Raw genomic sequence first — 15,897 nt, forward strand, 5'->3', positions numbered from 1 at the left:
TTTAAAAAAGCTACAGCAAAAGATAGCCATATCAACTTTAAATTAAGTGAACAGACACAACATAAGCCACAATTATACCACCAGTTAAGCATTTACCTCCTAGTCTGTTTATAACATTCCACAGCAACAGTCATAAGTTTCATATTTATCAGGGAAAATGCATCCAAATACAAGCAAGTAAATCAGAGGAATGAGTGGACAGTCATTTTATGTTATGAACGTGGCTTTATTAAAAAGACAGTAATTTGCAGCAACAGAACAATACATACGTGTATATATATGTATATACACACAGTGCCAAAACAAAGCATGCTTTCATAATCAGGCATTTCATCATATGATGTATTCAAAACTTTGTAAAAATAAAACTATAGACATATCTAAACTCTTAACTGTCATAAATTCTTTTAAGAAGAATTATGAATCCTTTCTCTGACTACAATGTACATAATTTCATACCACATATAAAGAAGATACTGCATTATATCATTAGCTTAATGAGGCATTTACAATAAGCAAAAATTTGAAATAGTTGAGCCTATTGTAACAGGAATGCAAACATGTTACAAACATGGAGTTTGTACAGTTTTCTGGTGCAAATCTGATGTTATAAGTACAAAAGAGATTGATCGGTGTCTTGTGAATTATTACCACTAGATGGCATGTGTTCTATTTTTTCAAGAATAAAGCTTTCTGGTTTATAAAGTTTACCTTGGTCAACTGACCAAATTTCAGGTGCTGAGTCTTCACCCATACAGGCTTCTGATAATGTTTCTATTTTGGACCAGTTATGGTCTTTTTTGGTTGTAAGATCTATTAAGAAACTTCTCCAGTGAGCATTCCTGTCATGAATCTAGGAGAAAGGAAATAAAAAAAGATTATGGATGATTTTTTTCTAATAGTATTTTTCATAACTGAGAATTTAATCAAGCTCAAAATCTAATGGTGTTAATGTTAACTCTCTGATACTTCCTTGAATGTGCTAACACAGGCAAAAAAGCTGAACAAGAACAGATTTGTTTTACTGACTCTGCCCTGCTTTTCTGGCTCTGTTGCCAGGAAGCACTTCTAAAATAAAATAGATTTATAGTCTATGGGCAAATCTTAGACTTAAAAACTTGTCATTAGAAAAAATATATATATTTATATATTTATATAGCAATCTCTCTTAGCAATCACTTGAAGAATCCAAATATCTCTGAAAACAGTTAATCTCAGCAGTCCATTTTGTGGTGTATTGTAACTCTGAAAATATGTAAAATCATATTCATGTACGATATGAAGACATTGTAAACCATCATGTTATTTCCAATAAGAGGCTTAAATGACTAAAGGAATGCAAAACGCGTAGCCAGCATTTTAAATAGCCAATGTCCTTCCTTGTATGTTTTCATAAGATTAGATTTTCCTTTGAAGAAATGACACAACTATTTTGGAAATGTAGGAACTGCTGTGCTCTTGCACTGAGGAAAATTCTCCATACTTCAGAAATGTATTTTTACAAGCCATACTTACCTAGGTTAATCTCCCGACCCCAATAATCTTTCACGTGTAATTTATTTTCCCTAAAGATCAAATCCTAAATCCCAGTATGAGCCCTCAGGAAACAAAGAAACTTCTTTCAGCTAGAGTAGCATAGCTCGTATTTAAATGCATCTACCACATTTTGATTGTCCAAAAGATATCTGAGAGGCCACGTACCAACACATGTCTCCGTAAGGTGGACATATCCGTGAAGCTTCTCTCACAAGCCCTGCATTTGTACGGCTTTTCCCCGGTGTGAATACGCTGGTGCCGCCGCAGAGCACCTTGTTGCGTGAACGATTTTCCACACAGTTCACAGAAGTATGGACGGGTCTCTAAAAACGGAACAGGAATCTCGCACTTTTCAGACAGGCTCTTTTTGGTCCTGACTTCAATAAACAAAAAGAGCATACTAAACTTTTCAAAAGAAGTTTGAAAAGAGCAGCATCAGGATAAAATGGTGTACATAGGAAGATCGATGCTATGGGGCCTTGGTTTCTAAAGATTTGTGATCCAACTTTCTAGTCTTCCTTGGCAGTGGAGGAAAGCATGAACACAGCTCCCTCATCTTTCAGGGGAAATAGCAACAATTGCAATTGCTGTTGCATCTTTCTCTAGCATCTTTCAACAGCACAAAACAGGCCTCAGTCTTCTGGGCAAGTGCTGTTTGACTCCTGGTCTGACATTTTGTTTTCTACACTGACTGCAACGAAGGAGAGAAATATAAGGGGTTTATGAGTCCCAAACTGTTTTAGTCACACTTTGAGGGGAACGAGCATAAAAATGTTTGAAGAATCAGGATGTTCTAATGGGATTCACACTAAGTCATCTTCTTCACTGTACATTTGGTCCAGTTAACATGTAATCTCTACTCTGTATCAAAAGAGACAATCCTCTTTGATATATAAAAATATCTTCCTATATATAAACAAGATATGATACAAGGTGGTATCATGTCCTGGTTTAGTAAGTCAGGAAGAGTATGAACCCTGCTTCTCCTTATCACCTAATCCAAGGAACTTACAAATTGGTTCTGGAATAAAAAGTTAGCACTCAAGCTGTAAATGCACTTTACATCCAAACTTCTAGTGCAGTTTACTCTCCATAACATAAATTGTTTCATTACCTGCATGAACATTACTGTGCTGGGCTAGGGAGGCTCTCAAACCAAATGTTTTCCCACAGACTTCACATTTGTATGGCTTAGCACCCATGTGGCATCGCTTGTGGCATTTTAAGTATTCATTAGTAGAAAAGTGTTTTCCACACACCTCACATCTAAAAAGACGTTCTCCTGAGTAGAAAGGAAAAGATATTTTAAATTTTGTCATCAGTTTCTCCCTCTAACTTTGTCCTGACCAAGTTTTAAAGCAGTCTTTCCTGCATGTTTATCTTCCTGTTTTTAACACATTCAGCTATTCCTCTTCTCCAGAATTATAGACTTTATAAGCTTAGATTTTTTTGAGTTTCATATGGCTTTGATTATCCCTTGATTCTGTCCTTAACTCTTTGTGCACCCTGCATCCCTTATGACCTCACTCGTTCACCCCTTAATTATTATTTCAGTGCACAGGACTCTCCAACTCCCCATACTATTTTTCTATTCAATTTTGTACTTCAAAGTTGCCTTTCAGATGTCCTATCCCCAACAGCTCATTCCTGATACTTCAAGTCCCTCTTATAAGTTAGAAAAAAAAATGTATCTTCAATTGCCCATTAGCTCTTTTCAGGCAGTAACAGGAACTGTGTTTATTCTTTTCTCTGTGAAAGTGCTCAATAGGGTAAGATAGAAGAAAATGGTGTATTTAATGCTTACCTGTATGGGTCCTTTTGTGGCTGGTGAGTTTGCCTTTATCAGCAAAGCAAGCCCCACAGTCCTCACAAATATATGGCTTTTCCCCTGTATGGGACCTAAATGAAGTGGAACACAAATTACTATTGATAAAATAGTTCTCTCATGCTGTTCTTAAAATAATGCGTCTTAAAGCACTGAAAGTATATTTTACACATTACAGGCAGCATACTTACATACATTAAATGACAAAATTGATGGAAAAAAAAGGTTTTGCTCAGCTAAGAAACCGAGTATTTACTGCTGTAAATGCTATCCTAAAGATTTCTGCAGACCCAGATCCCAATGGGTAGCTCAATATCAGAACTAAATAATTCCCCCTCACTAAAGAAGCAGGGCATGTTTTAGCACATTGAGTTACTTAGAATTTAATATGTTAGTCTTTAAATGGAGTGAAAGACAGTATTTCCATTAAATTGTATCAGAACGCTGAGGAATGGGTCCTTTAAGGAAACTTGTGAAGCCACACTTTGCTTAAATACATTCCCCTTTTCCTCCTTCCTGCTTCAAACTGCATCCAAAAGGTGGCAAACACCGTCCTGTTCTGGCAGTCAACTGAGGCCCATATTCCACTTGTCTGCAATACTCCATATACCAATTAATTTTGAGATACTCACAAACATTGTATGGCTTGCCTCTGAAAGAAAAACGAACCACTGAAATATGGCAGGTATCCTTTTGATGGATATTTCTGATCTCACCAAAGAAAATCACAGGGTTTGTTCTCAGCTGATGCAATCCAGCAGAGCTTCTTACGGCCCGTAGAGATATGTCAGTAAATTTTGGTTATGGTCCTAAGCTAGCTGACTGAACTTGGCTGTAATATGGGCTTTCAAAAAATTCTCTTGTCGCTCCCTGGCTTCCATTTAAGCATCTGCTTTACCTCACTTTCAACTATTCTTTAACTCATAGCATAAGCACTGGAGCAGTTAAGTAGGAAAGATAACACTTGCTGCTCTGTTAAGACAGAAAGCACATCCAGATCTTCCCCAGCACGATGCCAGCAGCAGATCTCTTGAGACGTTCCAAGCCATATTCTTGGCTTCTGTAGATCCCTTAGCCCCACACCCTTGGGCCTGCAATTTTTAACTAAGATGTTCCCATTTTTAAGACTACAGGCACTACTGAAAGGCAATCGGTGTTTCAGAAGACACTAGACACATACTGGACACCTGATTTGAAACTAGCTCAAACCAGGAAAATTCTGAGGCAGGGATCCCAGCATTTTATCTTAATACTGTGCTGACTTTCCTTATTTCAACCTGGATTGTATGATATGTAAAAAAATGCATGATTTTGAGTTGCCACGCAAAATTGGCAAACTGGAGATGACCAGTTACTGAACACCAACCCCTTTGTCACTGCTTTGTTGGGGTTCTGAATTTTCACATCATATTTCACGCTACGGTTGCTTTTCACACCTCTGTTGTTTTTCAGGTAACAGGTAACTTGATATTTCAGATTTTTTACCACTACAGAATCAACATACCTCATAAGTTTTTTTGTTTGTTTGTTTGAATCATTGTGCAACACCTAGAGAAAAGCTACTGTCCCCCTTTTATGGGTCTGCATATGATGGGATTTCTCTCACCTAATTTAGACTTTCAACAGTTATGTCCTAATATAAGCTCTCTGTAAGACTCCCTATTTAGAGAAAGATGGAAAATTTCATGGTATGATTCACATGCTCTTAGAATAGGATGCATTCAGTATAGATACTGTCAGAGAATAATACATCCATTCTAGCTCCACAAGTTCTTAACAGTGAGGGTGACAGAGCACTGGAACAGGCTGCCCAGAGAGGTTGTGGAGTCTCCTTCTCTGGAGATCTTCAAAACCCGCTTGGACGCAATTCTGTGCCACGTGCTCTAGGTGACCCTGTGTGTGCAGGGGGGTTGGACTAGATGACCTCTAGAGGTCCCTTCCAACCTTAAGCGTTCTATGATTCTATGATGGAAGAAGGAGCCCAGATTAGACGTCCATCTTTTAAATAACATAGGGAAAATGAAATCCCACACTCCATGACATCCTCAGAGTAATAAAGAAAGTGCAGGGCTCTAACCCTTGGTCTCCAACATCCTGGGCTAATTCTATGCTGTTTTACATCAATTAAGACCATCATCTTATTTTGAAGTCTCAATTTCAAATAGCTGTATTTTGCTTTCAAGTTTGGATAAAGAGTCTTTTTCAAAATCCCTAAAAAAATCATGTAGTCATCAGAGGTAGACAAAGCCTTTACATAGAAAAATTAATTATGCATAGAACAAATTATATTGCAGGGTTCCTGTTAAAAGGATGCCCAAGTAGAGTGACTTACAGTTGGGAAGTTAGAAGAGGAAAAACTTGCTGAAGTACACTATGCATGCAGGAGGTAGTAGTGGGAGAAACAGTACTTTAGGCTGACCTTGTATGGATCTTAAGCTGTGATGGCTGAGCAAATTTTGAATGACAAATGCCACATTCATAAGGTTTTTCTCCTGTATGTGTCTGCATATGAAATACTAGTGCTGTTCAGGAACTGAGGATTCCCGTTACAGTATTAATTCTCATCCTCCTCCTCAGTACAGACCTTCTCATTGCTTTTACTGTCTTCAAATTCTGAATACCCTGCTTCACAGTCTCCATCCTGCTCTCCCTTCACACTCATTCCACCTTCATCTTCCTTCCCATTTTCTTTCCTTTTTCCCCTTCTTGCTTCAGCTTCCTTACATTTCTGCTTTCTCTCTTCTTGAGCATTGCTACAATCTGTTTGGGTGACAGATGAACCTGAAGGTTCTTCCCTACAACTGGTGGCCTCCCTGTGCTTTACACACCTTCATAGTCCAGCCTCCAGTGCCCTATCCCACATCTCTCTGTTAGTGTCTTTTTCACAGTTTGTTGCAGTTGGTCTATATGCAGGTGGAACTACCATCCAATAGATTGGTAAAAGTTTCCTTTCTTGCCCAGATTCATGGATCTTTTCTGTTAAAATAAACAACAGAGCACAACTTTAATAGGTTTAATTGTTTCATTTCATACCTGTGTGTCTTGGAGGAAGAGTTGTTTCTCTTTAACTGTTCCTCACACCACTTGGGGATTTAACAGTGTGGCTGGAAAACCAAACAACAGGACAAATTTGCAGTTGCCCTGAATAAAAAAAAAGAAAATAAAATTCAAATGTCTCAAGCAACTTATTTTTTAAAAACACTGTTTTAAGAGCTTTTTTTAATTTTTTTTTCTTCCAGGCATCAATGAATGTTTCACCAGACATTTTCTGAAAAGACTGAAGATAAAATTTTAACAACCTTGAGTTGAGCAAGAATGAAGGCTCTCAGGTATATTTATTTATCATCTGACTAGTAACATAGGACACAGTAGAAAATTTTTTTCCAAGACCACAGTAGACAAGAAATTAAGGCCTTAAAACAAAGAAAATGTAGATTAAACATCTACATGAAAAAAATAGAGCAGAACTCCTTATGAACAATGTACTTTGGTAGTTAACTATGTTTTCCACTAGTCAGGATGTGGGACATGCAATGCAGAGGTTTAAAGAACAAGATAGACAAACACCTGCAGAAATAACATAGGTATAGCTGCCACCATTTTAGTGTATATGGATGCACTGTATGACCTCTTATAAACCTCTTGTGGACTTAAATTCTGTACTTCTGTGATTGGAGACTAACAGATGCATTCTTCCAAACATAGCTTGAAGTCCTCCTGGTGAACTTCTGTTATTATTATATTATTTAAAACTTTTGATTATTTGGGGGGGCTCACCTGCTGGAAAGCAGCTCTTCAGAGAAGGACAATAGTTGACCATGACCCAGCAACATGTCCTTGTGGACAGAAAAGCTACAGGTTGGGTTGCATTAGGATGAGCATTGCCTGCAGGCTGAGGGAGGTCATCATCCCCTGTTACTCAGCCTTGGTGAGGCCATATCTGGAGCACAGTGTCCAGTGCTGGGCTCTCCAGTACAAAAAAGATATGGAGCTAAGGGAGCACGCCCAGCAAAGCACTTCTAAGATGATCAGGGGACTAAAGCAGCTCTCCTATGAGAAAACAGACACTTGTCAGCAGTACCCAGTGACTGGACGAGAGGCAACAGGCACAAACTGAAACACAGGAAGCTCTGTCCGAACAGGAGGAAAAGCTTCTTTACTGTGAGGGTGACCAAATACTAGAACTGGTTGCCCAGATTTCTTGTGGAGTCTCCACTCCTGGGGATCTTCAAAAGCCATCTGGAAACAATCCTGGGCAATGTGCTCCCCATGACCCTACTTTAGCAGGGAGGTTGGACTAGATGATCTTTGGAGGTCCCTTCCAACCTCAGCCCGTTTGTGATTCTAGAGTATCAATAAATAGCGTCACAGTTGATGCACTGTCTTTGATCTCTACTTACTCCTTAAACAAGCTTGCCACTTTAAATTTACAATCTCTGTTTTTAAGCTCTCAAACTAAGAAAAGCACAGATTTGGACTACAGGTCAAAAAGGGCTCACACAGTGAAGTTTTTTTTTTTTTTTTTTTTTTTTTTTTTGAAATGGGCCAAATGTTGCTTAACTAAAGGCAAAAACTTGTTTTTACTTGAGAAAAAGACAGATGTTTCTCTAACTGAGGTGTTAAGGATTTTATTGCACCCCTGGAGGTATCGGACTTTTTCCGCCCTAGAAACATGGGTAGTTATGTACAGGACAAAACTGGGACTTCATTTCTTCATTACAAACATTAATACCTTGAGAGTAATGCGAAAAGATGAGAAAATTTGTTTGGAAAAATGCATGTTTGCTTGCTGTTTAATTGAATTAGGTGCATCACCACCTATCTACAAATCATGTTCAGTAACACTCACTTCCCACAGTTTTTCTACATAGCTGAGGAGGCTAAAAACTTCACCTTCAGTATCAGGAGGAGTCCTAATATCAGATACCACTATAAGTAGGTCATTCCCTGAGGAATAAATCTTCAAGAAGCTAGATAGCATGAGGGTAAGATGAAGGTCTGTGGAAAAGAATGGAGAGATGAGAGAATTACCATCTCAGGAAGGAGGTTTCTTAGCTGGATACTGCAAGAATTCAGACATCATTGAACAAAGTAGCTATTTACAGATTTACTCATGAATGTAAAAGGCCACTGTCCTCTGCCACTCCCAAGGTCAACATTCAGCTAAAGAAGCAGCGATCACTGCAGCCTCTGCATTGAGAATCTGCAAATTCTGACTCCTTCCAGCCTCATCTTGGGGAATCTACACAAAAAGGAACAAGGGTATTTTACAGCAGACTGTAAGCAAGAATTTTTCACACATTACCTGGATTACAGAAGTCATCCTTGAAACATCTACAGAAGCTGGTCACAGATTTTAGGAAGAAGGAAATATTTTATTCCCACTACACTATGGGGAGAAAATTCAGCAAGAAAATAAATGAGAAAAGGAACTTACTGTCCCCATAGTTCTCAATATTCTAAAGATGTAGTGGAAAGCAAAGAACTTCTTTCTGTTAACAAAGTCTCAACAGAGAGCAGGGGATGGTGAGAGGGGACTGTATCTTATTAGCTTTGCAAAGAGTTCCTCAGGTGTTGTTACCTTTGCTTTTACCTGGCTGTACAATGGCAGCTAAATCACTGCCATTAGATCCACTGATATTGACCTTGGGGTGGTAGTCTAATATTACAGCATAATGATCTTTTCAGTTGTTTTAAGTGCAACTCAGGAGGCTAAACAAGCTCTGAATTGGCTGTGAGGAAACAAGGTTTGCAGACGTGCAAAAAGATGGCATAAATCTATCTCTCAATGCAAGGATTTAGTAAATGCCACAGGCCGAAGGTCAGCACCACAGCAATAGGGTCAGCCTAAAGCAGCAACAGAAAGATACTGCTTTGATTTACTCATTCAAATGAGAAGATAGCAGATTCACATTTATCTGCAGTGCAGGCTACCCAGCATTTTTGCTAGATCCTTTAAGGGCAGGAATTATCGCTGTATACATGCCTTGTTTCATACATTTTCTCCAAGCTTTAATTTGTACTGAGCTAGCTCAACCTGTGGTCTGACCCCGTTGACATCATTTTTATTTACTGACATACTCCTTCCTCAGTGTATCCATCCCCAGTCCTTTCCACCATTCGTTCCCCCTGTCTTTACACAGACTCTCCTTTTGTTCTCTTCATTGCAATGTCTCATGCCTTCCATATAATACAGTGGCTGCCAATCAAATAATTAATATTGACATTTTTCTAAATATGTGAATTTAGTGAAAAATAATAGGAAGAGTGTGAAAATAATAGGAAGAGGTAAGTTCCCACTTTCAAACTCTGGCCTACAACTAAGGCAAAAAGACAGAACTATATCCATTGCACTGAAGACATACCTGGCAGATTTTTTTTTCGCTACTGAAATGAACTAGCAATGATTTTTGCACATTTTTAAACGGGAAGCTGGAATCCAGTAAGACACCATATGTCTCCTATACCACACAAGGAAGGTACTGAGACTTTTGACATGTGCAGTAGCTTTTGCGTCTCTGAAAACTACTGTGTAATTTCAACATCTTGTTTTCAGGCAAGCAGTGCTTGGTAGGCATATATAAAAGCTCATGCTACCTAACAAACAGTATGCAGGATACTTAGCCCATGAAAAACATACAGGAAAGCACCAGCCTGCACTTTCATTTATGAAAGGGGCATTTTCTTGTTCATTTTAAAGAGATGCCAGTTCTTTTCAAGCCCTCATTTAGATTTGGTTGCACAAGCCCGTTTCAATGGGAAATACACATCCAAATTCCGGATGCAGTTTGAAAAACTTCAATACAGTATTCTGGTATGAAAATTTGATGAAGTCAATGGGGAAGAAAAAATATCTGTGTTGATTTCAACACACTTCTGAACAGGTCCAAGGGACTTCTAGAACTGAAGCAATCAAGACTTAAAAAAATGTATTTATCCCAGTGTCCAGAAACAAACATGACAAACCACACGCACCCACACACAGAGAAAGCTGTACCTTACATGACTATTGCAAGCAGACCTCTGAACGAAGCTTGCAGGGCACGGGTCACATTTATAAGTTTTCTCTTCTGTGTGTGTTCGCATATGGGCTGCCAGGCCACAGTTGGAACTGATGACTTTGTCACAGTATGGGCATGCCTGGGGATCCTGCCTCTTTCCATGCACTCTCTGTCTGTGATTGCTTATGTCCTTCTGTTGCTTAAACCATTTGTCACAGAACACACAGAAAAACCTCTCATCACTGTGGGCAGTGAGCTGGTGCTGCCTGAGATCCTGGTGACTGCAGAAGAGCTGCTCACACTTGTTACAGCTGTACTTGACAGCAAGATTAATGTCATGCTTGAGCTCCATGTGTGATTCATACTGCTTGACAAAACAGAACAATTCATTGCACTTCTCACATGCTATCTGTGGCAAGACCTTTGCTACATGCCGCAGTGATTTCTTACACTCACTTTTATTGGAAAGTTTGGAAATTAAACTGTGTTCATCTTCCCACTGCTCAGGAAGGGTGTTTCTAATTGCTATGCAGGCTTCTTTTGAGTCAGTCTGGCTTGAGAAAAGGACCAGCCTCATTTTCAAGACTAACCATGTCCAAACTGGTTGCCTTTTTGGTAAGTGTTTTGTTACATTTAAGTAACTTTGCAGTCTTAGGTTTTGACTGTGGGAAAGCACCATCTGCTTGCTCAAGACTTGATGATCGGCCTTCAGTGTGTTCATAGCTAGTCAGCAACTTTGTATGCTTTTGCCTATGCCAGAGTTCCCTCTGCATGGGCATAGCCACAACCTGGGAAGAGTTACTCAATTTTGTGCTCTTCCTCTTGCTCAAGGCAAGTCCACTGTGATCCACCGTTTTCACAGAGCTAACCTTTCAGATGGAGGCTCAAATCCAAACCTTTCTTGCCCTCTGCTTTCACTTCTTCACAAATATCAAGCAAATCCTTGCACTCAAGTCTTTCAGCTATTTCCTTCATTCGGTGCAATTTTTCTGTTTCAATCTCCACCTCTGCAGTGTAAATAAACTCCATAAAGGAGGTGAACTCTTCTGTGTAAATGTCTTGTAGAGTCACTGCATTTCTTAGTGTCCAATATTTCATCATGCAGAAAAAGTCCCTTAAAATAGTTGCTGGAAGCTGCCAAGACAGCTTTATGAACCAGAAACTCCTCCTGAATTCCTAGATGTTGTGTGAACTGTCACATCACAGAGGTGACCAAACTGGTATAGAGAATGCAGTGCCTGCAAGAGGTTCGAAGCAGCGACCTTGGATTTCATTAGAATTTTCTTTTTCTCCATCCTTCCAGAAAAAAAAGACAGATTATTATTATTATTTTTAATTTTCTCTGTCTTCCATAAGTTATCTTTTCATTCATATATGACATCAATCACTTACCTAAAAGGCCCAGTGGAGGTCGGTGCCCTAATTTCAATTTACACCATAGCGGAGACTTCTAAAGTAGCTACCTTCAGCAAGCCCATTTTATTGCTGTCACAGATCTGGATTTACACTCTGGGGTAATCCTTCAAAGTGAATATTCTGCAGCACAGCTGGTAGCAGTAATGAAATGTAACACGATTGGCCCATTTTAATAATAAAACACTCTTCCTACAAAGATTTTTCAACAGCTGAGATCACCTTGATAGAAAAAATCCAGAAGCATTCCGGAACTTGGTATGCAGTAATTGATTTGGTTAAAACTTTCTTTACCATGGCTGAGGAGCACTGGGATCAGTTTGCCTTTGCTTGGCAGTGGTAACAATACACGTTCACCAACGTGTAACCAGTGGTGGTTGCACAGTCCAGCCATCTGTCATCGATCACCAGGTGTTGCCGCAAGCACTGGGAGTTGAACAAAATAACGTGTCCCTCGCTCTTAGTTGCATCCAGGCCCAAACGTGGGTGCAGAGTGTTGCTGCAGGTATATTGAGAGATGGAGACAACGGAGTCTTCCCCACCGAGATCCAAAAGATCGTGTGGGATGCAGCCACGGAGAGCGACAGCTTCAAGCATTGTGGACCTGTGATGTTCACATCCTCAACACAGTCATTGCCTACGTACTGACCATGGTGGCTGCCACCATGGAGAAGGTTTACCCCATTGTAGCCCTGGGAATTAACATCAAAAAATCTGTGCTCTACCCACTCTCTCCCTCCCCGGCCCTCCCTGCCCTGACCACCAAATGTGGGCAAGAGTGTCTGATAAAAAATGGCAATCGGTAGATCTAGAAGCCTGTATTTTAGAATGGGGGCTGGTGCTCATATGCAAAGATGATGCCCTTAAGGCGAGGAATGTTTGCCCTGATACCGAAGAGGGTGTGTGTGATTTTGAGATCAATTCACAGAGTAATAATAAAACCGCATTAGTTAATGTAGGGAAAGGATGCGTGTGTTTTAAAACAATGTGTAAATATGTGCTATTTAATGAAAAGTGTAACCAGACTCTGTTTAATGACTCTAGTACGTGTGCTTGCAATGTAGTTGTTATTAGAGTTGTTATTAGATTTTGTGTATAAGCCACCTGAAACTGTACCCTATATCATGGCATAAACTCGACCCCAATTGGTATGGGTTTGTCACTTGTAAAAGAGATGTTAGATCATGCAAAGTTACAGCAGTTGTTAGAAAATGCTAAGGCAGAGGTTAAAAAGATCTTAATAACTGTGCATTATGATAGCAACTTGCTACTGGAAGAAGTAGGTGGGACACTACCTTGATGACGAAGGGCAAGACTGGGTTGGCCTATGTGTTTGCCACCAGGAAGAACCTCAAGCTCCGCTATTGGCTGCAACCCATTAGGCACTGAGTGGTGGGGACACATGCCATGCCAGACCTTGATGTGAGTGATGGCCACCTCTCTCTCTGAGGGCCACCTAGAGGGTGAGTGTAGGCCAAGAGGCCTGCTGTTGGCATGAGTGACAGTTAGTATAAGTAACTGATGGTTGAACATCTCACCCCAAACCATCAGAAGAACATGCTGCTCTTGTGTCATTTAAGACTCCTTACACAGAGCAGTAAGTGCCTAAGTAAAACCAAGGACCGTGTCTTTGGGAACAAAGAGAAGGGAATTTAACAGCATCGTGATCATGAAACCCAAGCAAGAAAACGAGAACATGTCAAACAAGGAGCAAAAGAAATTGTACGGCTGTCACGTGTCCAAGAAGCTGACTGGATAGTCTTGATGCTCTCCCTTGGATTATTGGCTTATTTAGTAACTGTGCTTTGCATGCTTGTAGACAAATAAGGTATTGTATCTGGGACAGTATGGTATATAAGCTTTATCTGATGTTCAATAAAATGTCTTTGGTTCATTATACCGGAGGCCATGCTATTAATACGCCATAGCCTCCCCCTTGACGTGTGCCCCGGGAGGCCACATGAAAGCTCGCAGGGCCTTCTTGGACCAGTGCACACGGAGGTCCCGGGATGAGGCATGAAAGCCCTTAGAGCCCCCTCAGCCCCTTGCGCACGGAGGCCCTGGAAGGTCATACAAAAGCCCATAGGGCAATCCCTGCCCTGTGCTTACGGAGGCTCTGGGAGGTTTAATGAAAACTGGAAGGGATCACCTGGCCCAGTGGGCTTTGAGGCCCTGGGAGGACACATAAACCTGTAGGACTACCCCGGCCCCGTGAGCACAGAGGCCCCAGGAGGCCGCACGAAAACCTGTCAGGCCCCCGTGGTCATGTGCACACGGAGGCCTTGGGGGGATTTACGAAAGCCCGGAGGGCCCCGTCAGCCCTGTGCGCACGAAGGCCATGGGTGACCGCACGCAAGGTCATAGGGGCCCCTCGGCCCAGTGCGCATGGAAGCCCTGAGAGGCCAAATGGAAGTTTGTAGGGAACCCCATGCCCCGTATGCATGGAGGCCGCACAAAAGCCCCTAGGACACCCCCAGCCCTGTGCGCATGGAGGCTCCAAGAGGCTGCATGAAAACCTCGGCCCAGTGAACAAGGAAGCCATTAGAGGTCGCACGAAAGCCTGTAGAGCCCTTCCGGTGCTGTCTGAACAGAGGCCCCGGGGTGGGGCCACACGAAAACCCGTAGGGCTCAGCCAGGCCCATGCACACACAGGCCGCAGGAGGCCACACTAAAGGCCATAGAGCCCCCTGGCCCTGTGCACGTGGAGGCACCCAGAGGCCACACAAAAGCCCGTAGGACCGTTCCAGCACATTGAGTCCCCTCCGGCACATTTGGTACAGCCTCTACAGGCCTCCATGTGCACGGAGGCCCCAGGAGGTTGCACGAAAGCGAATAGGACTCCCCTCAGGCCTGTGTGCATGGAGACCTGTAGAGGCTGCACCAAAGACCTGGCTCAGTGTGCAGGAAGGCCTCAGGAGGCTGCATGAAGCCCGTAGAGCCCCCCCTGTCCAAGTGCACATGGAGGCCCTGGGAGGCCACACAAAAGCCTATACAGCCACCCCGGCCGAGTAGGCACGGAGGCCCTGCGAGGCCACACGAAAGCCTGTAGGTCCCCGCTGGCCCCATGCACATGGAGACCCTTGGAGGCTGTGCGATGCCTGTAGGGCCCCCCTGGGCCTGAGCACATGGAGACTTCTAGAGGTTGCAAGAAAGACCGTAGGGCCCCTTGGTCCAGTGTGCAGGGAGGCCTTGGGAGGCTGCACGAAGCCAGTAGGTTCCCCTGGCCCTGTGTGCACGGAATCCTGGCGAGGCCACACGAAAGGCCATGGGGCCCCACCCTGGACAAGTGCACATGGAGGCCCCAGGAGGCTGCACAAAAGCCTGTAGGGCCCTCCTGGCCCAGTGCGCACAGAGGCCCCGGGAGGCCTTATGAAAACCCGTAGAGCCCCTTTGCCCCAGTGCGCATGGAGGACCCGGTAGGCCGCATGAAAGCACATAGGGGCCCCCCAACCCAGTGTGCACGGAGGCCATTAGAGGCCACATGAGAGCACGTAGGACCCTCCCCACCTCACCCCGGCCCAGTATGCATGGAAGCCCTTGGAGGCCACACAAAAGCCCATAGGGCACCACAGGCCCAGTGTGCATCGAGGCCCCGGGTGGTCGACAAAAGGCTGTAGAGCCCCTTCGGCCCACTGCACACGGACGCCCTGGGAGGTTGCATAAAAGGCTGCAGGGCCCCCCCCACCCAGTGCGGACAGAGACTCCTGGAGGCCGCATGAAAGCCCGTAGGGACCCCTGGCCCAGTGCACTCGGAGGCCCCGGGAGGACGCACAAAAGCCCATAGGGCCCATCTGGCCCAGTGTGCATGGAGGCTCCAGAAGGCTGCACAAAAGCCCATAAGGCCCTCCCGGCCTACTGTGCATGGAGGCTCCTGGAGGCTGCATGAAAGGCCGTAGGACCCTGCTGGCCCAGTGAGCATGGATGCCCTTGGATGCTACACATAAGCTCGTGCCCCGCCCCCTCCCCCCCCCCCCAGTTCAATGTACACGGAGAGCGTGGAGGCCGCACGGCAGTCCATAGTGCTACCCACGCCCAGTGTGCACAGAGGCCACAAGAGGCCACATGAAAGCCTGTAGAACCCCCTGTACCAGTACACATGGAGACCCTGGGAAGTCGAAAGAA

At 43.0% G+C, this 15,897-nt stretch overlaps 1 pseudogene across 1 annotated transcript; it reads right to left on the reverse strand.

Moving 5' to 3' along the window:
• Positions 1–384: 384 nt before the first annotated feature.
• On the reverse strand, positions 385–11,657 carry LOC104564758 (uncharacterized; annotated as a pseudogene). Its single transcript, XR_015913140.1, has 6 exons — positions 10,345–11,657; positions 5,781–6,337; positions 3,341–3,435; positions 2,651–2,818; positions 1,702–1,859; positions 385–853 (listed from the first exon to the last, which is right to left on the reverse strand). The product of XR_015913140.1 is annotated as an uncharacterized LOC104564758 (transcript).
• Positions 11,658–15,897: the final 4,240 nt, after the last annotated feature.

The sequence above is a fragment of the Tinamus guttatus genome, unplaced genomic scaffold (genome assembly GCF_059628265.1).
Source record: "Tinamus guttatus ecotype Peru unplaced genomic scaffold, ASM5962826v1 Tinamus_guttatus_pri_ptg000090l, whole genome shotgun sequence".
Lineage (NCBI taxonomy): Eukaryota > Metazoa > Chordata > Aves > Tinamiformes > Tinamidae > Tinamus > Tinamus guttatus.